At 38.4% G+C, this 25,192-nt stretch overlaps 1 protein-coding gene across 1 annotated transcript in view; it reads right to left on the bottom strand.

Moving 5' to 3' along the window:
* FGF12 (fibroblast growth factor 12) overlaps positions 1-25,192 on the bottom strand; it is a 244,207-nt gene that overhangs the window by 150,236 nt on the left and 68,779 nt on the right. The window lies entirely within an intron of this gene.

The raw sequence follows: 25,192 nt of genomic DNA, 5'->3' as shown, positions 1-25,192 counted from the left end.
TATATATATATATATATATATATATATATATATATTAGAAGCCCATTGCACGAAGATTCGCTCAATAGGCCTTCCTTTCCCTGGCTGACAGCACCAGTTTTCCTCTGGCACCCGGGACCCAGGCCTTTGGTCTGGCCACAGCAGAGAAGCCAAGCCTCGAGGCTAGGCTTCTCCCCTCTGGCCGCAGTGGAGAAGCCAAGCCTCTTCAGTCTCCAGTCTTCAGTCTTCACTCTGGCCGGAGCCTTCAGTCTTAGCTCCGTGTCGGCATATGCAAATTAACCACCATATTTGTTGGGTTAATTTGCATAGTTGCTCTGATTGGCTGGTGGGCATAGCGGAGTGACACCAATTTGCATGTTTCTCTTTTATTAGTGTAGATGCCTCAACACCCAGCTGAGAAAGAGCATCATTTTTTTCTGAGAGACATTATGTGGACCAGCAAAGATTAGGCAAAGGAAATACCCTCTATGTAAGCAGAGAATGAGACATTTTAGAAAAGAGCTTTTAGTGCATATGTGATGAAAGGATTAGATATAGATAGAGCCTATCCAAAGGCCTTGATGATAAGTAGAGCAAGAGAAAATGCAAAGTAGGGATTTGTTTGGAATGTAAGGTAATTAGAGGCAAAGCAAGGGAGAACTCTATTTGTAAAAGGCTGGGTCAAGGAACGGGGGGAAATGCACATTTAAGCAGGGCCTAAAGAGTCAATATAAGTGAGGGAAAATCTTTTATAACAGCAGGGAATTTTCTATAGACTTACAGAAATCACTACCAAATGGAAGTAAAAAGCACATATAATAAGAATCCAGCCAGGAACACTCTCTTGGTCCCCCTATATTATGGCTGTACTTAGCATGCATTCAGCTTATGGATTTAGCACAAGATACCCATTGAAACATAATAAATACCAAGACTATTATTGGGCAAGGGTAAAGGCAAGGAAAAAATGCATTCTGTAGGTTTACTGTATATTAGAAAATCAAGTAAGCTAGTTGAATACATCAGAATCTACCTTCAGAGAGAAAATTAATCAGACCTCTGTGATCATTTTTATTAACTAAGAGCCCATAAAATATAAAGCCAGTGGGCACAGTGCTAGAGAGAAGATATAGGACTGGTAGATTAAGATGATTTCTCAATACTGAAGGAAAATTAAAGCAAACAACAATGAAAAGTCAGGCTTTAAGAGTTTTTTAGAGGCTGATTTGCAGAGATAAGGACACTTGGACTCCAGTGAAGTAGTAAAATAAATAACAGTGCTCAGAGAGCTATATTTACTGCCACACAAGATGAATCATGCCTCTTTGGGGAATGCATTTTTGAAACTTCATTTTCCATTTTGGATGACTGGATCAGTCTCTCAAGAGTTTGGAATGTGGCCAATTACTTCCCTCTGCATTTTTCATCTGAGACTTAAGGCCTGTGCAACTCCATTTTCCATTCTTACATAATGTATCTTAGGTGGTAGGGACTTCGCCTGTGTCTCTTTATTTTGTAAATGATAAGACACCAAAAACTTAGCCTGTTTATAAATATAGATGTGAGAATGAGGACCAAAAAGTACAATTAAGAAGTCTTAGGAAAGGCATCCTTTTTATAATAAATTACTAGTCTATATGCCATATCTATATATATTATAATAATAACTAGAGGCCTGGTGCACAAAATTTGTGCATGGGGGGGGGTCCATCAGCCCAGCCTGCACCCTCTCTAATCTGGACCCCTCGGGGAATGTCCAACTGCCTGTTTAGGCCAGATCCCTGTATAAGACTGCTGCAATGCAAGACTGCTGGCTCCTAACCACTTGCCTGCCTGCCTGCCTGATCGTCCCCTAACTGCTCTCCCCTGCTGATCTGATCGCCCTAACCACCTCTGCCTCGCCCCAGCCACCATGGCTTTGTCCGGAAGGATGTCCAGAAGATGTCCAGAAGGTGCCTGGTCTAATTAGCATATTACCCTTTTATTAGTATAGATGCCAAATTGCTATTGGGATAATGAATAAGCAGATACCAGCTAAAATTTTCAAGAGTTAAAAACTATACTCTGACAATACCCATGTCAAAAACCAGGCACTGCCTGGCTGTGGTGGCTCAGTGGATTGAGTGTCATCTATGGACCAAGAGGTCCCAGGTTCGATTCCCAGTCAGGGCACATGCACAGGTTGCAGGCTCCATCCCCAGCAGGGGGTGTGCAGGAGGCAGCTGATCAATGATTCTCATCATTGATGTTTCTCTCTCTCCCTCTCCCTTCCTCTCTGAAATCAATCAAAAATATATTTTTAAAAAATCAGGCATTAAATCTTACCATTTGTGAAAGCATGGATGGACCTAGAGCAGTGATGGCGAACCTATGACACGTGTGTCAGAGGTGACACACGAACTCATTTTTTTGGTTGATTTTTCTTTGTTAAGTGGCATTTAAATATATAAAATAAATATCAAAAATATAAATCTTTGTTTTACTATGGTTGCAAATATCAAAAAATTTCTATATGTGACATGGCACCAGAGTTAAGTTAGGGTTTCTCAAAATGCTGACATGCCGAGCTCAAAAGGTTCGCCATCACTGACCTAGAGGGTATTATGCTAAGTGAATTAAGTCAATCAGAGAAAGACAAATACTATGTGATTTCACTTATATGTAAACTCTAAAGAACAATATAATTGAACAAACAAAACAGAAACAGACTCATAGATACAGAGACTAGACAGATAAGGTTGCTAGAGTGAAGGGGGCTGAGGAGAGTTGGTAAAAAGATGAAGGGATTGAGAAGTACAGATTGGGAGTTACAAAACAGTCATGAGGATGCAAAGTACAGCATAGAAAATATAGTCAACAATATTGTAATAACTATATATGGTGCTGGATAGGTACTAAAAGTATCAGGAAGAACACTTTATAAAGTACTAGGGGCCCAGTGCATGAATTCATGCACCTTGAAAGGAACTGTGGGCCATGAGGCTTCGGTGGGCACAGGGGTGGGTCTGGGCCCATCCTCTGCTCCCCCGCCTGGCCCCTCCCGCCATGGCCCCTGATCCTCTCTCTGCCGGCAGCCACGCTCCCACCACCACTGCTCCCACATGTTGACGGCGCCAGCCCCACTCACATCTGCTGATAGCATGGAGCGATTGGGCCCAGAGTCAGAAGCAGGTGCAAATGAAGCCGGCACCATCAGCAGGTGCGAGCAGTGGCTGATGCCCTGATCACCCCTCAGGAGCAGGGGGAGAAGCCCTCAGGGCGATCGGGGCCAGGAGCCGCTGCTCACACCCACTGCCAGTGCCAAGCAATCAGGACCAATGCCAGGCGCCAGCAGCAGGTGCAAGTGGTGGCTCCAGTGCCAGTTGCAGGTGGGAGTGGGGCCGACTCTGGCAGTGGGTACAAGTAGCAGCTCTGGCACCAGCAGTGGGTGAGAAAGGGGACATTGCCAACAAAGAGTGCGAGAGGCGGCTGCCGGCCCCGATTGCCCCTTAGGAGCAGGGGGAGGTGGAGAAGCCCTGAGGGGTGATCAGGGCTGGCAGCCACCACTCACACCCACTGATGGTGCCAAGCAATTGGGGCCGGTGCCAGTCACCGGCAGTGGGTGCGAGCAGGGCTGGCACCGGCAGCAGGTGCAAGTGCCGGGCAGGACCGCGGTGCATGGGAGCAAAGAATTTTCAGTAACCACCAGAAACTTGCCCTGATGACAGCGACTGGTGCTCTGCCATGATCTGGTGCCCCCGCTCACCTGCTCCACCATCCCACCGCAGCCAACACCCACCAGGTTCTGCACTCTGCTGCCTGCTGCTGATGCCCACCATGTTCCATGCACGCACCCTGGTGGTCAGCGCACATCATAGCAACCAGTTGTTCGGTTGTTCGGTTGTTCTGCTGTTTGGTCTATTTGCATTTTAGGGTTTTATATAGATTATAGATATAGATATAGATATAGATATAGATATAGATATAGATATAGATATAGATATAGATATAGATATGATTATCTAACTACTATACGGTACACCGGACACTACTACAAAATAATATTGAATTTAAGCTATATAATTGATTTTTTTTTAATTAAAAGAAAAATCAGGCATTAAAAAGGCATACAAGTAAACTCTGAGAAAAACATTCACATATTACCTCACATATTACCTAGGCATTCACAACTTCTATGGTATTAATCAACTTGGAGGGTAAGTGTGTAAGGGCGAAACAAACAATTTTAAATATCAAAGAAAAATTAAAACCAAATAAGGCCCTTTCAAATACTAAACCTGCAGCAGCAATCCATTTTACTTGATGGAGCACTATGGAGTAACTAGAGGTAACTCATTTTAAGAAATCAAATTAAGTGAATTTTAAATATCTCAGCATTATACAATGAAAAGCGTCTTAGGACATGCATGGGAAAATTTGCCCAAGGTCTGGCACCAGCTTGTGACATTAGGTAAATCTCTTAAGCCCCCTCAGCTGCCACTTGCTAATCCATAAACTAAGCACAATATTCCTTGCTGTTGCCTACTTCACAGGAGTAAGGATCAAATAAAACAATGAGTGCAAACATGCTTTGTAATCCATAAAAGACAATGTAAATATTGTGTTTCATTTATAAAAGTATTGTTTGCTTTTTTTAAATTGGAGGATCGCTCAATTTATTATGCAGGAAATAATTATTTCTCGGTATCACACCATTTGAAAGCAAAGGTTTAAACCATAAGTATATCAAATACATTATGGAATACAATATGCAAAGGGAAACAGAAGAGAATAAAATAAAGAACCTTATGTAGCTGGTAATGGAAAGAAAGCCTGCCTCTATGATTTAGACCACAAAGGGGGAAACCTAAAGCAGAAATCACAGCCTTTGTCCTTCTCACTAAGATTAGAATCCTAAACATCCAGCTGATGTGGTTTTGAGAGTGGCTACAGCAAGGCCATAGACCTCTTCAAATAGAAGGTTAACCAATTGTAGTAATAAACACTCCATCCCTTCTGTGGAGGTACTGTTGAGGAGATAATACGATGGGAGAGTTTGCAAGAGACCAGTAGGTGCAAATTTGAGAATAAATCAGAAACAGGCTTTGCTGTTTGAAGATTCTGATAAGATAGATGTGAAGAGAAAAGTACAAACTGAACCTAAGGCATAAAAGAACAGCTGATAAAGAGAAGCAAAATGCTGTGGAAGGATAAAGAAAGGTAGCATTGATTTCTTTAGTCTCAATAAGGAAGGTTTAATGGTGGAGGTATACTGAATCTTAAAGTAAAACAGGATACTAGTATTGATAAGCAAAGATGACAGAAATAGACCTTAGGACTGAGTGCATGGATATGTGAAATGGCTCAAAAAGAAAAGACAAAAAGAGAATGAAAGGCACACATGTCATAAAGGGAAATGAAAAAGAACATGACATCAAGGAGTTATGAAGGTGAAGGAGTAAAAGTGTTGAGGGCTTTGTAAGCCAGCCAAAGAAGTTTTGATTTTATAGAATGGGTTACTAGAGTTCATTGAACGTTTTGGAGGCATTAAGGGGCTAGCTTATTTTTAAGGTGGTGAAAAATGCAAAATAGCGTGGGCAATATAGCATACCCGTTCAGAGTGTCCAAGAAGAAGATTTGGAAAAAGAAGAGAACAGAGAACAGAGGTAATAAAGTTGTGAGGTTAGATAAACATAAGTAAAAGCATCACACTATATTTCCACTATAATCAAAACATAAATAATAAAATTTTCACATGCAAAATATCCATGCTACACTGAGATATATTGTGTCTTGCCAAGTGTTTTTGACGCTTATAGGAAATAGAAAGAAAATACTACATTTATTGGATGTTCATTATCGAGCTGAGTGTATTAACAATTACTTTACCTTTTAATATTCCCCTAACAAACTTATAAAGCAGATGTAATGCATTCAATTTAAAAAATGGTGACAGTAACTCAGAGACATTAAGTCACCTAAACTCAACCAGCAGCAAGAAGGCAACTACAACCCAGTATGACTGATTCCAGACATTTTGCACTACACCAGACACCTGGACCACAGCATGAAAAGTCTGGGGGGTGGATGTGCCCACGTGGGACGTGAAGTGTTCAAGCAGAGACTGAATGGCTACACAGAAATCGATCTCCAAATGTTATTTTAGGCTAAATTATATTGCAAGTTTTCAACTCTCTGAAAACTCCATGCATCCCGGTATTTGTTTTGAAGAATTTCTATTTTTTCTCTTCTTTTTCAGATGGACTGAATTAAACTATACAAGGCTAACGAGAGAGACAGAATATTTAAAATGGTAAATCTTTTAAAAATAAAACCTCATCCAATTCACTGAGTGAAAAGTAATATTGATTGACCCAGCCACTGGCCTTGAAAACAGACATAATGAATGCTGTAATAAACACAAAAGAGGGATGGTAAAGTAATTGTGACAATGCCATGAGATAAAAGCTGGATTAATAGCCACGTTTCACAAAATAGACTTCTATTATGACATGAGATGTGCTTGTTATGTCTAATGATGTTCAAAGGTGAAACAAGCTAAACTGAGACCAGATGATACATGTGGCCTGTCAACTGCATGCTATTTCAGTTTGAGATGATCTTCAAGTAATCCTATACAATAAAAGGCTAATATGCAAATTGACCAAACAGTGGAACAACCAGTCACTATGACGCACACTGACCACCAGGGGGTAGGCACTCAACACAGGAGCTGCCTCCTGGTGGTCAGTACACTCCCACAGGGGGAGCGCTGCTCAGCCAGAAGCCAGGTTCATGGTTGGTGAGCACAGCCAGCCATGGTGGTGGGAGCCTCTCCCTCCTCCAGGGCAGTGCAAAGGATGTTCAACTGGCGGGAGGGGAGCGAGCCTAAGCCGGCAGTTGGACATCTCCTGAGGACTCCAGGACTCTGAGAGGGCACAGGCCGGGCTGAGGACTCCCCCCGAGTGCACAAATTTCATGTTTGGTCATAATATGGGTATAATAAAAACAAGTATTTAATGATAAAAATCACATCTGTATGTAACTTTCTTTAAATATTTATATGGGCTTCAAAATCTGTTAAAGCTTATTTAAAATAGTCATATTTAAAACTATACCATAAGTTTCCAAATGTATATAAAGAATTAATAAGCACTACTGCAAGGCACTAAGATGTGCATTACTAAATAGATAATTATATTTCTATACCTTTTTTTATTAAATAGCCCCAAGATGCAATTTTAAGTTATAAATATTTAAGAAAATATCACACAACATTTTTAAATTGAAACAAAGAAAGGAAGAAAAATATATTTTATGATTTAGGCAGATACCTATCCCAATGTAGCACTTCATTAACAGATATGTATAAATTTTTAAAGCTCTGACAAAATTAATTTAAAAGTCCAACTTGGTGCGTAAATTCAAATACCGCCAGTTCTAGCAAATATTAATCTTCCTTTCAAACTCTTCTCTCATAGCCGGTATTTTGTGGACAAAATTAATGGTGTGTACATGTGTAGGACACAGTTCACAATGAAAACACAAATTCTACTCTGTTTTCACTCCTTTTTCACTTTTGTTCCCATACCAGAGTATTAACATTTTGTCACACCTCTCCAATTGCGAGGAAATTCACACCTTTGTGCTACTTTAAACAAACAAAACATGTAATTCAATTAATGCATATTGAATCTGGTAGGGAAAATGACTTTATTTACTTTTGAACCTCTATTAAATCATGATTAAATTGATATTTAAATAGAATTAGCATGTTTAATGAGAGCATTATAGAGATAAAATTCACATACCATACAGTTCACCCATTCAAAGTGTACAATTCAATGGTTTTTAGTATATTCACAGAGTTGTGCAACCATCATAATAATCTTTAGAACATTTAATTACCTCAAAGAGCAACCTGTCTCCCTTTAAGCAGTGACCCATTCCCATTCAGTACTATATAATCATTAATCAACTTCAGTCTCTATGGAATTGTTTATTCAGGACATTTCATAAAAAATGGAATTACACAATGTGTTGCCTTTTGGGCCAGCTTCTTTAATTTAACAATGTTTTCATGGTTTAGCCATGTTGTATCATGTATCAGTACCTCACTCCTATTTATTGCCAAATATTCCACTGTATGCATATGCCATCCTTTATTGATCCTTTCATTACTTGGTGGACCTTTGCATATTTTTTACACTTTTTGGTGATTATGAATAATGTTACTAATAGTATACAAAATGTTTTGTGTGGACATGTTTTCATTTCTCTTGGATGTATACCTAGTTGTGAAATTGCTGGGTCGTATGGTAACTCTATGTTTAAATTTCTGAAACATTGCCAGGCGGTTAGAAGGACTACATCCTTTTACACTCCCACTGCAATGTATGAGGATTGCTTTTTCTCCATGTCCTCGCCTACCCTTGTTATTATCTATCTGTTTTTAGTGTGGTTTAATTGATTTTAGAGAAAGATGAAGGGAGAGGAACAGAGAGATAGAAACATCAATGGGAGAGAGAAACATCGATTGGCTGCCTCCTGCAGACTCCCTACTGGGGATCAAGCCCACAGCCCAGCATGTGCCCTGACCAGGAATCCGGTGACCTCTTGATTCTTGGGTCAATGATCAATCACTGAGCAACAGCAGCCAGGTATTATCTATCTTTTTAATACAGCCATCCTCGTGGGTGTGAGGTGGTGTCTTCTTTTGGTTTGGGTTTTCATTTCCTTGATGGCTAATGGTATTGAACATCTTTTCATATGGCTATTGACTATCTGTATGTCTTCTTTGGAATATATCTGTTCAGATCCTTCACATACTTTTAGTTGGGTTTTCTGCCCTTTTACTTTTAGCTGTAAGAGCTCTCTCTTCTTGTATTCTAAATACATGTGCTTTATCAGGTAGATGGCTTGCCAACTTTTCTCCCCTCCTCTGTGTTATTTTTTCACCTCTTTGATCGTGTCTCTTGAAGCACAAAAGTTTTAATTATGATGAAAGCAAACATTTATTTTTCTTTTGTTGTTTGTGCTTTTTGGTGTCATATCTATCAAATCACTGCTTAATCTGATGGCATGAAAATTTACCCCTATGCTTCCTTGTAAGAGTTTTATAGTTTTAACTCTTACACTAGGGTCCATGATCCATTCTGAGTTACTTCTTTATATGTAGTGTAGGCCTTTTAAATAAAATTTTTGGCAACATGCTGTTTTTATTGAATTTATTGCGATGACATTGGTAAGAACATACAGTGGGAAAGAGATATCCTATTCAAATAAATGGTGTTGAAAAAATTGAACAGATGCATGCAAAAAATTGAAACTAGACCACCTTTTTACACCATACACAAAAATAAACACAAAATGGATTAAAGACTTAAATGTTAGATTTGAAACCATACAAATACTAGAAGAAAACATAGGCAGTAAAATCTTGGACATTTATTGTAGCAATATTTTTTTTCTAATATATCTCCCCAGGCAAAGGGAATAAAATAAAAAATAAACAAATGATACTACATCAAACAAAAATATTTTAGCACAACAAAGGAAATCAACAAAATGAAAAGACAACCTCCACTGAATGTGAGAACACAATTGCCAATGATACATCTAATAAGGGGTAAATATCCAAAATTTATAAAGAACTTATAAAACTCAACACCATAAAAACAAACGATCCACTTTAAAAATGGGCAAAGGACATGAATAGACGCTTCTCCAAAAAGGACATGCAGATGGCCAATTGGCAACATGCTATTAATCAGACTTCAAGGTATTAAGACAATGCCAACAAAGTCTTTTTATTGAAATAACTAAGAAAGTTCTTGAAAATCCCTTAGGGATATTTGTAATAAAGAAAGCATTTCATTAAATAGCATACAAATTTTTTTTTAAAAAGATAACTTATTCCTGGATTCTATGTAAAAAGCATCAAAATATATGAATAGTACAAATAACATAAATTCATGATGATAGTTAATGCAAATTTTAAAATTAAAAATATATATAATGCCAAGACTAACATGTATCATGTTTCTATAACCCTGCTTCATTCTTTTAAGAACCTTAATAATGTCAATCTTCTATTATGGTATGAAAGCACAGTGATTGTCCTTTTCCTCTCTGATGATTAGAGCACCTATAATATTACTCGGCATAAGATAAATGAAAATAGTTTAAATCAAATAGATGAGCAAATAAAAATGAAGGACTATGAGAACTGGTGCTTCAGATGCAAGAAGTATGACAAAAGGGGTGAAAACCAGTAAGGTTTACAAACATTTTGTTCTTATGAAAGTTTTGCCCTTATTCTTCCCTCTGCTGGTATCACATCACTTGTCCCCCGGACCTGGGTCGGCTTCCCTCAGGCTCCGGCTTCCTCAGGAAGGGCATCTGGAATCATGTCCAGAAGACATCCGGTCTAATTAGCATATCACCCTTTTATATTATAGATTACAGAAATATACTTATCTCTTTCATAGCACTAATGCTAAATTATAAATTTTCATATTTTTGTTTTCATGTCTTACTCTCCCACTACAGGGGAAGTGTTTTGCATTTTATTTTCAACTAGAGGCCTGGTGCACAAATTCATGCATGGGTGGGGTCCAGCTGGCCCACCCTGATCAGGGCCTATCAGGCTGGGCTGGCTGTGGGGAGGGGCCACAGGTGGTTGGCCGGCCAGCCCACCCCCTGGTTGAACTCCTAGTCGAACTCCCAGTCAAGGGGATAATTTGCATATTAGCCTTTTAATATATAGGATACCTAAGACAATGTATGTCACATTAATAATTCTAAATAAATAGGTAGTAAAGTATTGGATAAATGGAAGCATGAAAAGCTTCTGATTCCTAGATTTTCAGGCAGCTCTCTAGAAACCACAGGCAAACACACCTATACAAAGTCAATGTGATGTCCTTTTCCTTTGTAGTTTTCAGTTCCCTCACTACTTCTTATGGTTCCCCACAGAGAGACCTTTTCATATCCAGTAAAATAGAAGAATGGAAGTTGAAGTAGTAATTCTTATTCATATTCACTCCAGCTATAGAAAGAACTTTCAGAGGAACTATCTATCAATGTGCCATGAAAATGCAACAAGCAGAAAGCTCCTGCCTCAAATCTCAGGTGAGTTCTAATCCATTTGGATCTGAAAAAAACAACAGGTAATCTTTATGGCCTCCTGTCTCTTCTGAATTCGTAAATTTTCACCTAATATTTATAGTGACTCAAAAGATCATATGCAACCTAATGAGAAAGCTACACATGAATATCTATTCTTCAATCTGCTTCCTCTCCCTCTCTCTTTATCATCTTTTGTTGTTGTTGTTGTTAATCCTCACCTGAAGATATTTCATTGATTTTTAGAGAGAGAGGAAGGGAGGGAGAGAGGGCTGGGGATAAAACCGGCAACCAAGGTACATGCCCTTGAACTGCCAACCCTTTGGTGTGTGGGCCAATGCTTTAGCCACTGAACCACATGGGTCAGGGCTCTGGTCCTCTCTCTCTCTCTCTCTCTCTCTCTCTCTCTCTCTCTCTCTCTCTCTCTCCTTAAAGGTTTACACTATGTCCACTTAAACTTCAGTCTGGAGAGGTCTGGCAGTTGCCAGGTACCTAACCAATATCCACTTTCCCCTTCCTATTAACAGAACCTTGGTTTTCATGGATACAGCAATATAAGTAGCTTAAAATGAAAAACAAAACTAAAACCTCAGACATTTCTCTCTGCTCTTTCCACCTAGAAGTGATCATATGGCACAGTTCTATCCCAAAATGGACATCACTGGAACTTCTAGGAAAATGTCTTTTCTGGACAAGGTCACCGTCTCTTTCTCTATACCCCTTGTACTACTGCCCAGAACGTTCATATTAGCTGGTGATACAGAAAAAAGCCAAGTAAATGTAGATGCCTTCTGTAGATGCCTTCTGGACATCCTTCCAGGCGACTTTCCAGATGAAGTTGGGGCTGCCAGGGAAGCCTGGGTCCTGGGTGCCAGAGGGCAGCCGAGGGAAGGAAGGCCTACTCTTGCACGAATTTCATGCATCAGGCCTCTATTATTACACAGTCATACACACAGGATCATGTGTAAAGTGACTACATATTTATTGCCCACGTCTTAATCCAGGGCTTTTCTAAGAATCCAATAGGTACTTTCATTAATCCCCCTAAGACATCAAGCATAAACTGGAACCATGACATATAGTTACCTAATGGGAGACCGATATTCTCAGTGGCCTCAAAATAAAGTTCTTTCCAGTTGGAGGTGGCTGAAATATATGTCACTTTTGACATCCATTTCTATGTATCTAATCCATTTCCCCACTTTAACTACTAGATTTAAATATCGTGTGCTATAGAAACAAACTTGGTGCATCATAAATGCAGTAGGCCATAGGCTTGAAGTCTCCTCAAAATATAGCACTCTGTGATCTGTCCCTGCCTGTCATTGCTCTCACTTGGCCGCTTAGAACAGTGTTTTGTTGTTTTGTTGTTTAATGTTCTCTTTCACAAGGCTGTCTGTTCAAAGAGCCAATTTCCCTGCAGACCTGGTCATAAGACTGACCTGCCTGTGTTTCTCTGCTTCACCACATCTACATTCCACTCGAGTCTCAATTAAAAACCTTCTGATTTTCCCTTTGCATTCAGCACTCATAATTTCCTTCTTTTCTTGTCCCCGAAGGCTATGAAAGTCATGGGCAGTAAACACTAAAAATCTGGCTTAAACTTGGGCAGGGGAGGAAGGTATTAAAGAAAGATTGATCCATATCTTTTATTATTTTTTTGCTATCACAAACCAAAAAAGCATATTTTCATATAATAATTACTAATCTTTTACATAGGTTTTGGAGAGCAGGTAAGGGAAGGCAGAATAAGGACAGGATCTCTGCTTGGGGAACCAGGCTAGACCAGGAAGCCTTGTAACATCAGAACTCTTCTGAAGGAGGCCAGTTCAGCAGGAAGACATGGAGAATATGGAGAGAACAAAACTTTCGCTTTCTTGGAAAATCTGACTACTCTGAAAATTAGTTCATCTCTTTATTAGTTTATAAGGTTAAAACAAAATACAACTCAAACTGGTTCACACAAGAAGGGGAATTATTGGCTCATGAAACTGAAAACTTCAGAGGTAAGGCTGGCTTCAGGTATGTCTTCATGTACAGCTTTACAGGAGGTGAACAAGACCTGATTTCTCCATTTTTTCACCCAGACCTCCTGTCCTCTGAATGTTGGAATCATTCTAAGACAGGATTTCTCCTTGGGCTTTTAAAGTGGTTTTCATCCTTTTATCCTTTCAGCTCTAAATTCAGTTGTTGTTGTTGTGTGTGTGGTTTTTGTGTGTGTGTGTGTGTGTGTGTGTGGATGTGTTTATAAAGGCAACTCTTTCAACACATCAAGTCACGTTTGGGGCTAATTGGCTCCAATTAAGTGAGGACTACTCAAATACTCTGTAACCAACCTTGAATGGGCAGGGTGGCTAAAGATATTGGATTAGGCAAACCAGTAGTCACTAGTGAAACTAAGAGTAGAATTAACCCTACATGAATTTCATGAATTGATGGTTAAAAAAACGATTGAGGATACACTGAGCATCTTCTTCAATGTAGCTATTATTACTACTGATGTTGCTGCTACTCACAGCTAACACTGAGAATGGACCAGGTATTAGGCAGTGCCAGGGCTTGACATACATCATTTCATTTAACCCTCACTATAATCCTAGATAGCTGGCATTTTCATTATTATCTCCATTTTACATACAGGAAAACTGAGTCTGTAATGGCACTATAAAAAGTACATAACAGAGCCAGGATTTATTTCTAAAGCTCGCATTCTTAAATAATGTCTAATATTGCCTAATTTGCTAATGACTACAGAAACACAATCTAGAAATTTTGGATATATGACTACACATTGGCTTAATTTTCCTAAGGGTAAGGTAGAAAGTAAAAATATAAAATTTAGTATCATTTTCAAATGATTCAACTGAAGGTCCTCATTAGTGCTGCTCTTAGAAGCTTAATCCTACTTTTATTTTTCAATGAAAAATGTTATTACAAACAAATATGCTAATTTTTACAATTAAGGCTAGCCCTGGAGTTAAAGTATTAACATTTTCCAGAAGTTACAAACTCAGAATAAAACCAACACCACCTACAGCTGAAAACATCATAGTAAGATAAAAATGTATGCTTATATTATTCAATCCTTACTGAAAGTATAGCTAATGACCTGTTGATTCATTCTAAAGAAGGGCAACAACCTATATAGTAAAAGGCTAATATGCAAATAGACCAAACAGCAGAACCGAAAAACTGAACAACTGAACAAGCGGTTGCTATGACGTGTGCTGAGCATCAGCAGGCACACATGGAACATGGTGGACATTGGCAGCAGAGCGCAGAGCACAAAACATGGTGGGTTTCAGCTGCGGTGGGATGCTGGAGCAGGTGAGTGGGAGCGCCAGATCAAGGCAGGGCACTGGTCACTGTCATTGGGGCGAGCATCTGGTGGTTACTAAAAGTTCTTTGCTCCCACCCACCACAGTCCTGTGGCCCCGCTTGCACCCGCTGCCAGTGCCTGGTCCCAGTCCTGAGGTGCCATCAGTGGGTGCGAGCGGCGGCTGCTAGCCCTGATCACCCCTGAGGGGTTCTTCTACCTCCCCTTGCTCCTGAGGGGTGATCGGGGCAGCAGCCACACTTGCACCTGCTGATGGCATTGGCCCTGCTCGCACCCGCTACTGCCGCCGGCCCCAATTGCTCCGTGCCAGCAGTGGGTGCGAGCGGGGGCCGGTGCCATCAGTGCATGGGAGCAATGGTGGCAGGAGTGGGGCTGCCGGCAGAGAGGGGACCAGTGGGGGGGCATGGTGGGAGGGGCCAGGCGGAGGCATGGAGGATGGGCCAAGACCCGCCCATGTGCCCACTGCAGCCTTGTGGCCCACAGTTCCTTTTAAGGTGCACAAATTTGTGCACTGGGCCCCTAGTAATTCTAATAAAATAATCATGTCACATGTTTGCAAGGAACAAATGCCAGATTCTTGGGCTGGCAGGATTCCATATTTTCTTTATTTTTAGTTGAAAAGAATACCCTACTTCAGTTAATTAATATATATGAGGGTAAAAAGACATAGAAAAAATAAGCAATTTTTTTTCTCAGTGCTATAGCCAAAAATTAACCTGAATTGAGAAAGAAATATTATAAAATTCAAGGAAACCATGAGTATATGGAAGAACAGAAATATGCAAATGACCTAAACTGAATATTAACAATCTAATTACTGAACCATAGTTGTGATTTGGCCTTTGACTTCTCTCTATTCTGGTGCCATTAACTTCAACATTCTATGATTAATTTGGCATTAATGGCTAAGGTGACCTCTTACTGTTCTTCAATATTAGGGAGTTTTTAGAAATACCACTTTTCCCAAGAAATAGTTTGCATATACCTCAAATTTCAGAATATTCCATAAGGGAGTCAGTTGATGAGAAAACTCAAATTCCAAAGCAAGCATTTTGTACCCCTATTCTAGACATGCTTTAAAAATCTGCTATTTATTTTCAACATGGAGTGGAAATCTTTCACAGAGAAATGAACTGTAATGACCAGTGGCTTCACATAAAATGTCCTGGCCAACCTTTGCTTCTATCCCACCTCTCTTTCAGAAGCCCTACTTAGTTAAAAAAAAAAAAAAAGGAGAACATGACAACAATATAAAACTACAACACAGTATCAGCCTCAACGCAGAGATGTCTGAACAATGTGATTCTTCTACCAAACTTTCCATATTTTAACAAGACAGTTATATTGTATTCAAATTTGAATGAGTTAAAGGAGCTAGAAAGTGTGTGGAGTCACAATCAGGAGAATTATGACAAAACCGTAAAGACCAGATGGCCAATGGAATATTACCAGAAGTAAACAGGATGAAATGCATCCATCAACAGAATCAACAAGATTTTAACAGGTATCTTTATTTGGTAAGTTTTCAGTGCTGTGGGAGATATTGATCTATATTAGACATGATGCCTAGCATCAAGAAGCTTGCATCCGACAGGATAAACAGGGCATAAATCTAACAAAAGGAAGAAAAGAAATATACAGATAAATATCTTATCAAGGTACAAAATGTGAAAGTTATTTTTGGCTGCAGAAACAGAAAAATTCTATTGGGTCCTCAGTGATGGGAAATTTTGGAAATCTGATAGTGGGAAAGCAAAAGAAATTAGAGGAATAAAATAAAAAGTACTGTCTCCTGTTGTCCACCTTGTGGGTATAAAATATATTTTCCTTATGGCTCTCAATATTGACCTTTTCTCCCTCAGAGACTCCTTCCATGTTTCTCAGTAATTCTTCATACAGTCTTTCAATATAAAGTCAGGATCCTCTTGCAATCTTCACATTTTCTACTCTTGCTGAAGCACCAGACCATAGAATTCTAAATTCTATGGCCCAATGGTTATGAATAAATCAAGCATTCTCTCATTCTTATTGTTACTGCTGCTTTAATGAAAACCATCATAAACCAGGGGATAGGCTGCCCTGGTTTTAAAGAATCATGCTTTTGACATTACATTGTAAAAATATAGAGAGTAGCACACTCTTAATTGCAACAGCAAATAGGATAAGCAATGTTGATTAAAGAAATGAACACTGAAATCCAAGTTCCTTTTTCTTGACTTATCTACCTATACAGAATGAACTTCTTTTAATCACTTAATTTCTCTGTTTCCAAGGTGTAGCTTCTGTCACTCAGTAATATTATAATATCAGAGTTATTGCAAAGCCAAATGAGACCATATGAAAGTTCAGGAAAAAAACTGAGAAACACTCTACAATGAAAATGTTTTCTTATACTAGGTGTACTGGTTAATAATGTGGATTTTTTTTAATAGATGGAGTTACTCATATGTTGATATATATGCAATTTGATATGTATGCTATATTGTTGTTTTGACAGCAAGCTTCAAAACTTCATATGTCAAATTTGCTGAAGGTGTAACATCATAGATATTTTTTACACTTAAAAATGTCAAGTTTAGTGCCAAAAAAAGAGCATTTGTGGGAAGTTTCAATTCATTATTTTGAAGAAAAAGTTATCGTATACTTCAGGAAGCTTATGGTGAACATGCTCCATCTCAAGATACTTGTGAACACTGGTTTAAACGCTTTAAAAGTGATGATTTCGATGTGAAAGGCAAAGAACGTCCAGGTCAACCGAAAAAGTTTGAAGACCAACAATTACAAGCATTGTTGGATGAAGATGCGTGTCAAACTCAAAAACAACTTGCAGAAACATTAAACATTGCTCAGCAAACAATTTCCGATTGTTTATAAGCAATGGGAAAGATTTTAAAGGAAGGAAAATGGGTGCCACATCAACTGAACGAAAGACAAATGAAAAACCAAAAAGTCATCAGTAAAATGTTGCTTCAATGGCATGAAAGGAAGTCTTTTTTGCATCAAATTGTGACTGGCAATGAAAAGTGAATTTATTTTGAGAATCCCAAATGTACAAAATCATGGGTTGATCCAGGTCAACCATCAACAACGACTGCAAGGCCAGATCGCTTCGGAAAGAAGACAATGCTCTGCCTTTGGTGGGATCAGGAAGGTGTGGTGTATTATGAGCTTCTAAAATCAGGTGAAACCGTTAATACTGATCACTACGGACAACAAATAATCAATTTGAACCATGCTTTGATAGTAAACAACCAGAATGGGCCAGAAGACACGGCAAAGTAATTTTGCTTCATGATGACGCACCGTCACACACTTCAAAACCAGTTAAAGACACGTTAAGAGATCTTGCCTGGGAAGTATTAACCCACCCACCGTATTCACCAGACCTTGCTCCTTCAGATTACCACTTTTTCCAATCGATGGCACATGCACTTTCTGAGCAACACTTCAAAACGTACAAAGAAGGGGAAAATTGGGTCTCTGAATGGTTTGCCTCAAAACAAGAAAAGTTCTATTGGGACGATATCCACAAATTACCTGAAAGATGGGGGAAATGTGTAGCTAGTGATGGACATTACTTTTGATGTTTCTCTTGAAATTATCGTGTTTTCTTTGATTACAAAATCCTCACTATTAACCGATACACTTAGTAAATAACCCCAAGGAGTGCACAGTATTATTAAAAACCCATAGTTTGTTTGTTTGTTCTTAAGTATTTTCTTTAAATTGATTTCAGAGAGGAAGAGAGAGGGAGAGAGTGGGGGAAAGAAATATAAATGATGAGAGAGAATCATTGATTGGCTGCCTCCTTCCACCCCTACTAAGGATCAAGTCTGCAACCTGGGCATGTGCCCTGACCGGGAATTGAACCATGATCTTCTGGTTCATAGGTCGATGCTCAATCACTGAGCCATGCTGGCCAGGCAAAAGCTCATAGTTTTTGAAGTTAACACCTAGATTAGGTTTTAGGTCTATTACTCACTAGGATGGGCTCATTTAAGTAAACAACCTTAGTTATTCATCAATGCTTAGTAGTTAGTTCCTGTTCTTCCTCAGTTTCTGTAAAAATTAAATACAAATCTAAAAACTACTTAGAAACAATAAAAACTAAACATGCTATATTATTTTTACTAGCACGATCATTAATACTGCTGCTATGGCTGTCACTGTGTAGCTACTCTTATGACGACTTACAATATTACTTATGCATCAGAACGTAAATTGACTTTAAAAAGTCACTTTATCACTGACTAGCTTCAAGTATAATTGGAATGGGTTAGGAGAGTGTTAAACAATAAAAATTAATATTCATGTTATTTGAACTTTGTGTATCCCTCAATTGAAATAAAACATTTATTAGTTTACTAGAGGCCCGGTGCACAAAATTTGTGCATGGATGCCAAAACCGGTTTGGCTCAGTGGATGGAGCGTTGGCCTGCGGATTGAAAGGTCCCAGGTTTGATTCTGGTCAAGGGCATGTACCTGGGTTGCGGGCACATCCTCAGTGGGAGATGTGCAGGAGGCAGCTGGTCGGTGTTTCTCTCTCATCGATGTTTCTAACTCTCTCTCTCTCTCTCTCCCTTCCTCTCTGTAAAAAATCAATAAAATATATTTAAAAATAAAATTTGTGCATGGGTAGGATCCCAAGGCCTAGCCTGCAATCAGGGCCAATCTGCAGGGTGACCGGTGGGGCAATTGGGCCCCCCCACCCCCTCCCGCTGGCAACCGCCTTGGCTGGTTGAACATCTGCCCCCTGGTGGTCAGTGTGTGTCATAATGATAGGTCGTTCCACAGGTCATTCATTCAGTCGTTCGTTTGATTTGCATATTAGGCTTTTATTATATAGGATAAGCAATCTAATTCAGATTATAGAGATAATTGATTCAAGGCTATGACATTATCAATATAATTGTTTTTAGTTTATAAAGTAAATAAATAATAATCATAGAAAAATAAACCTTTTAAAAACATTTTAATCATTAGCCACTGAAATAGTGATATGTGTGCTAAGTGTATCAAACTACTTATTAAAAAGACCCAATAATTTTAGCCTAGTTACAAATCCTAGGGAAAGCAAAACCACAATGAGATATATTATACAATACTGTTAGGACAGTGGTTCTCAACCTTGGCTGCACATTAGAATCACCTGGGAATCTTTTTTAAATCCTGATTTCTGGGCCTCATTCTCCAGAAATTCTGTTTCTTTGTTATGCCCACCCCATAACAAAGTAGGGCTACAACATTAGTAACAAAGAAACCGAATTTCCGGAGAATGAGGCCCAGAAATCAGGATTTTAAAAAGATTTCCAGGTGATTCTAATGTGTAGCCAAGGTTGAGAACCACTGTGTTAGGATGACTACTACTTAATAAAAGAAAAAATATATAACAAGTGTTGATATGTAGAAATTGCAACACTTGTACATGCTGGTGGGAATGCAAAATGATGCAGCTGCTATGGAAAACAGTATGGAGGTTCCTCAAAAAAATAAGTACAGAAATATCTTATGATCTAGCAATTCCATTTCCTGTTATATATACAAAGTACTAGAAACAAGATCTCAAACAGATATTTGCATACCCATGCTTATTTCAGTACTATTCACAATAGCCAACTTATGAAAATAATCTAAATGTCCATCAGCAAATGAATTAACAAAAAAATGTGGTATATACAAACAATACATATATTCCACCTTTGAAAGAAGGAAATCCTGTCATATACTATAATTGGATTAACCTTAAAGACAGTATGCTAAGTAAAATAAACTAGTCATAAAAAGATAAATACTGCATAATTCCACTTATTTGAGATATCTAAAGTAGTTAAACTCAGAAACAGAAAGAAGGATGGTGTTTGCTAGAGGCTGAGGGAAAGGGAAAAGGGAGTTGTTGTTAAATGGGTATAGAGTTTCAGTTTTATAGAATGAAAAAGTTCTAGAGATCTGTCACATAACAATGTGCATATAGTTAACTCTACCATAATGTACACGTAAAAATGATGAAGATGGTACATTTTATATTATACGCTTTTATCACAATAACAAATAAAAGAGGCATGAGTTCAAACTATAATGCATCTTCTCTGCTCCAAACAGATAGCAATGATGAATAAAATATAAAATATAAAAGGCTTAATATATATCTATATATAACAAATTTATGTAATATGTAATTTATTACATATATGTAATTTATTAAAATATATTTCATTTTCAAATATATTTCATATTTCATTTTCATTGAACTATCAGCTGCTAAAGTATGTGATTTAATAAACACTGCCTTTATAATCATTCAAAGTATGAGAATACATTTCTGGGGGACACCCTATATAAGGCCTATATGACATAGCCACGATCAAAGCAAGCTAAGCACCTGTATAGGATAGAAACACAAAGCACTGAGCAGGTCCCAGCTGCAGGCCTACTGAGCTTCAGGTCCTGAAGGAGGCCTTGTGACCCAGAATTGTGCTCTGCTCAAGTCAATGTCAACAAAAGCCCTCTGTGTACACTAGAGGGCCAGAGGCAGGCTACTGCGCCACACCAGGATCTGGGATAGTTTTCCTGCTCCAACTTTTAAAGGACTGAAATAAAATATGCAGTTACTACTTTAGGCAAGAAGCAATGATAGACATAGCCTCACAATGAGAGGACCTGGCCACAACCCTAGCCCAGGCCTCTCTCCCTAACCCCAATGTTACACTCAGAGCCTTGAAATGACTCTTAAAATCTTACTCTAAACTAGAGCCCCTGAAGGCTGGATAGAGACAATCAAAACAGCGATAGGAGGTGAGACCTCAGAGGAAGTAGATATCGGACAGGAAAAGAGGGAGATAAATGTGCCTGCAGATCAAAATTCCAAACACATAGAGAACTCATTCTAAATTCTAACATAATCTGAATCCGCTTCTAAAAATGGCAGCCAACAAAAATCCACAATAGAAACATGAATTCATTACAAAAGAAATTAACCTTATGGAAAAGTCTGACAAAGTATTATAATAATGCTCAGAAAGATAAATGAGTTCATGAATGTTTTTTAAAAGAGCCAGATAATAAAAATAGGAGGCAATAAATCAGGGACAGGTAAATATTAAACAGAAACCATTAAACATCCAAACATGAAAATTATAGTGAAATTACAAAACAGATGGCATAAAATTTAGAGTAGATTAATTGGCAAGTTTTCCATGTAAGTCATTTAAGTATTGTCAGCTCAAGAGGCTGGGAAACATGAGAAATAAAACGTTTATGGGTTGAGAGTTTAAATTTTACAAAGTTGAAGAACTATGATTCTTTGAATTAGAAGGAATTCTGAATTCCTAATAAGATAAATTAAGAGAGATTCACAACTAAACATTATTATAAAGAATTTGCAGAACATGATGTATAAAGAGAAAAAAGTCTTTCAGTTTTCCCATATAGGTTACCAAGGAAGTAAAAAATAATAAACTGGCAGCACACTTGTCATGGTCAGTAACATGCTAGAAGTCAATACCATATAAAAATATCGGTCCAGTTCTAATTATATAACTGTCTGAACTATAATCCAAGAGGGAAGGTGAAAGGAAGGCATTTTCACCAGAATGAAGTGAACTCTAACACACAAAGCAAAGTTTTCATTTAGAAGAAAACTCAGAGGGGCCAAATTTGACAGACAGAAACAAAAACGGCGTGCATGGAAATTCTTTTAAAGGTCGGTAAGTTTAACTATTAGCTGTAGAATAATAACCTATTGTGCATATGATTTCATTTTAAAGTGTAACTAATCAAATTGCCGAGAAGGGTGGTGGCGCTCACTGAGCAAGAAAACACCCTCAGATCTGTCAGCTGTTCGGAAGAATAGAAACATTAAAAATATTTAGCAAACTATATACTTATGTATGTGTGTATGTTAAAAATAAGGGTAAATCATTAAAGGGGTAGAATTATAACCTACCTTTACAAAGTTGCAAAAAATTTTTAAAACATGTTTCACTAATGTAAGGAAATAAAGAAGAATATGGGAGCAAAAATATATAAACTATAATGATGCAAACAAATACAGATGCATTAACAATCTCATTAAATACATATGGATGAAAGTCACCTATTAAAACATACATTTTCCAGAATGGGTCTTTAAAGTTTAGCTCTACACTTCCTAACATCACTCTGTCTTTCTCTCTCCTGGTGAAAAGAAAGTTAGAAGTAACAAGGGAATTAATTCCTGGCTAAAAATGAATACAAACTAGGTAAATGGCACTAGATAAATGATACTGTTTGTGAATTTCTCTTGAATGCTCTGCTTCTTTGGACATCTTGGGTCACACACCCCTCTCCCACTCCTTCCCCATCATATACTCAGTCATGGTCCTTATGGTATGCCCAACTACACTGTTTCACATAAAGTAGGAAACTGCTCTTCAAATAACTTCAAACCTTAATATATACAAAAACACCCAGGACAGCCTATGTTAACTGCCTGTTTTTAATTCACCACAGGGCTCCTGGCTGCATTAGTGCTCTCCTGCTTAGGCAATCACACAGACAGCAGCGGTATGAAGTTGATAAAGCCTTGACACCCAATTCTCTTTCAGGTCTGCTTTCCCCATACTGGTACCTTTTAGCCCTATTACAGCATCTTAGACATATACCCCTGTTTAAAATTTAAAATCAGCATTTACTCCTATTGGTCCTATCCAGAAAGAGGGTGATTTTGAAAGGAGGAGGCCTCATGATCGATGCCAGTGCTTATAAAGGAAAATTGCTCCCAGTAGCCTGGCAGGACCATAAACAGGGAAAAGCATTGCAATTCTTGGTATGAGGCAGGTTTCATTTAAGTGAAGAGGAAAACTGAAACTCTAAGAACCTCAAACAGGTAACTCAGCAACAGCTGACTACTGGCTTTACTAAGGCATTAGCTCCTTTACCAAAAAAAAAAAAAGCACCTACTCTTGGCAAGAATTTCTTAAAACCTCCTCTGATGGGCTCAAGCCATGAATCTCTGAAAATGCTGCAGAGTATAAAGGTTAGTCATCTCATACTGAAAATCCAGCCTCCTCCCAGGAACTCTGGGATTGCATCTGCATCCAACAGGGTGACCCCTCCGCACTTCCGCCCCCTACACACACACACACACACACACACACACACACACACACACAGGCTCTTACACAACTGCCACCTGCCTATACTACCACTGCCAGACTCTCTGTGTTTTTCCTCCTCCTAGACCTTTGGAAATCACTTTGGTCCAGAGAAATAAACTCTACAACTTCTATGGAACTACACTCTGAATTACAACCTCTTAAATAAATAAGTAATCACCTTCTAAATATAAATATGAGCGTAAAACACTCTACCTCTAGCTGTTGACTGGATAACTGATTAAATCCTTAAATCATATTATCCCTAGGATCATCTCCATGTTTTAGCTTGTAATACATTCATTTTTTTTAAGTTTAAGAAACTAAAATTATTTTAAATAACAACCCGATATCTTTCTTTTTCTTATTTTCATTTTTACATTGAAAGCACAGACTCACAATAACTGGACATTATGAACTGTTAGAATTATGGCACACCAAGAATGAGAGCCAGTGTGGCTCAATGGTTGAGCATTGACCTATGAATTAGGAAGTCACATTCCCAGTCAGGGCACATGCCCAGGTTGTGGGCTCAATTCCCAGTGTGGGGCATGCAGGAGGCAGCCGATCAATGATTCTCTCTCATCACTGATGTTTCTATCTCTCTCTCCCTCTCCCTTCCTCTCTGAAATCAATAAAAATATTTTTTAAAAGAATTCTACTATGAATGACAGATACATTATTAATATCAAGCATAATATACTAGAGATTCATTTAACTGACTATTAAAAAGTTTAATGGCAGTTATTCAATAACTGATTTAGTATCTCGTAAGCATAAGTGAACTTCCTGAATAACCTTGTGTTATTTACTGAGAACACAGAAAGTAAGAGTGGAAATCTGTAGCAATGATTTTCAGGATATTTCTTCTTGAACTACAAATAGACAACTCCCTTATTAGAGAACAGAAATTATATATACACAAGGTTCCGTGCAGCCACATTCTCTCTCAATGCATAAATTATTATCTTGAGATTGAGATCGGCGTCAGAATATCATTAACTTCTTTACAACATGTCAGTGCTGATAATGTAGCCACTGATGTTACCTAATTTTATCAGCTTCAGATTTAAAAATGATGTTAGACAGCATCATTTTAAAGGTCCAGAAATTCAGTCAAAGAGAGGAGGTAACTTGCCCAAAGGGATAACTTCAGAGTAACTGAATGCAGATTAAACTTAAATATCCCAGCCCTTAATCCAGAGCTCGGCCCACACATTCACATTGCCTTCAAAGTGACCAGTTACCCCAGGAATCTGGCCCATCAGGTACTGCACAGATTTTATTAAATACGACAAAAGCATAATCTATTTTCAAAGTTCTTCCTCCGTAGACAGAGAAGACTCCCAGACAAACTGAAGAATCTAGCTTCCCAAACCATCCTCTGTGCTTGAAGAAGAGGCAACAAGAGAAAGGAAAAATGACTCACCTCTTACATTAAACAGAAGGGTAAAATTCAAAAAATAGATTATCCTCCAGAAGTGGAAGCTAGATGAAGAGAATTTACATTGCAGGAAAGTAACTAGCTCTTTCTCAACAGGACAACGTTTGTAACATTTTGAATTATAAAATCTTCATAATAACCCTGACATACTGGCTCAGAGAATATAATGCCAGTTTGCACACACACACACACACA

The sequence above is a fragment of the Myotis lucifugus genome, unplaced genomic scaffold, assembly GCF_000147115.1.
Source record: "Myotis lucifugus unplaced genomic scaffold, Myoluc2.0 scaffold_14, whole genome shotgun sequence".
In the NCBI taxonomy this organism is placed as follows: Eukaryota; Metazoa; Chordata; class Mammalia; order Chiroptera; family Vespertilionidae; genus Myotis; species Myotis lucifugus.
This window is presented reverse-complemented; position numbering and strand designations above follow the sequence as displayed.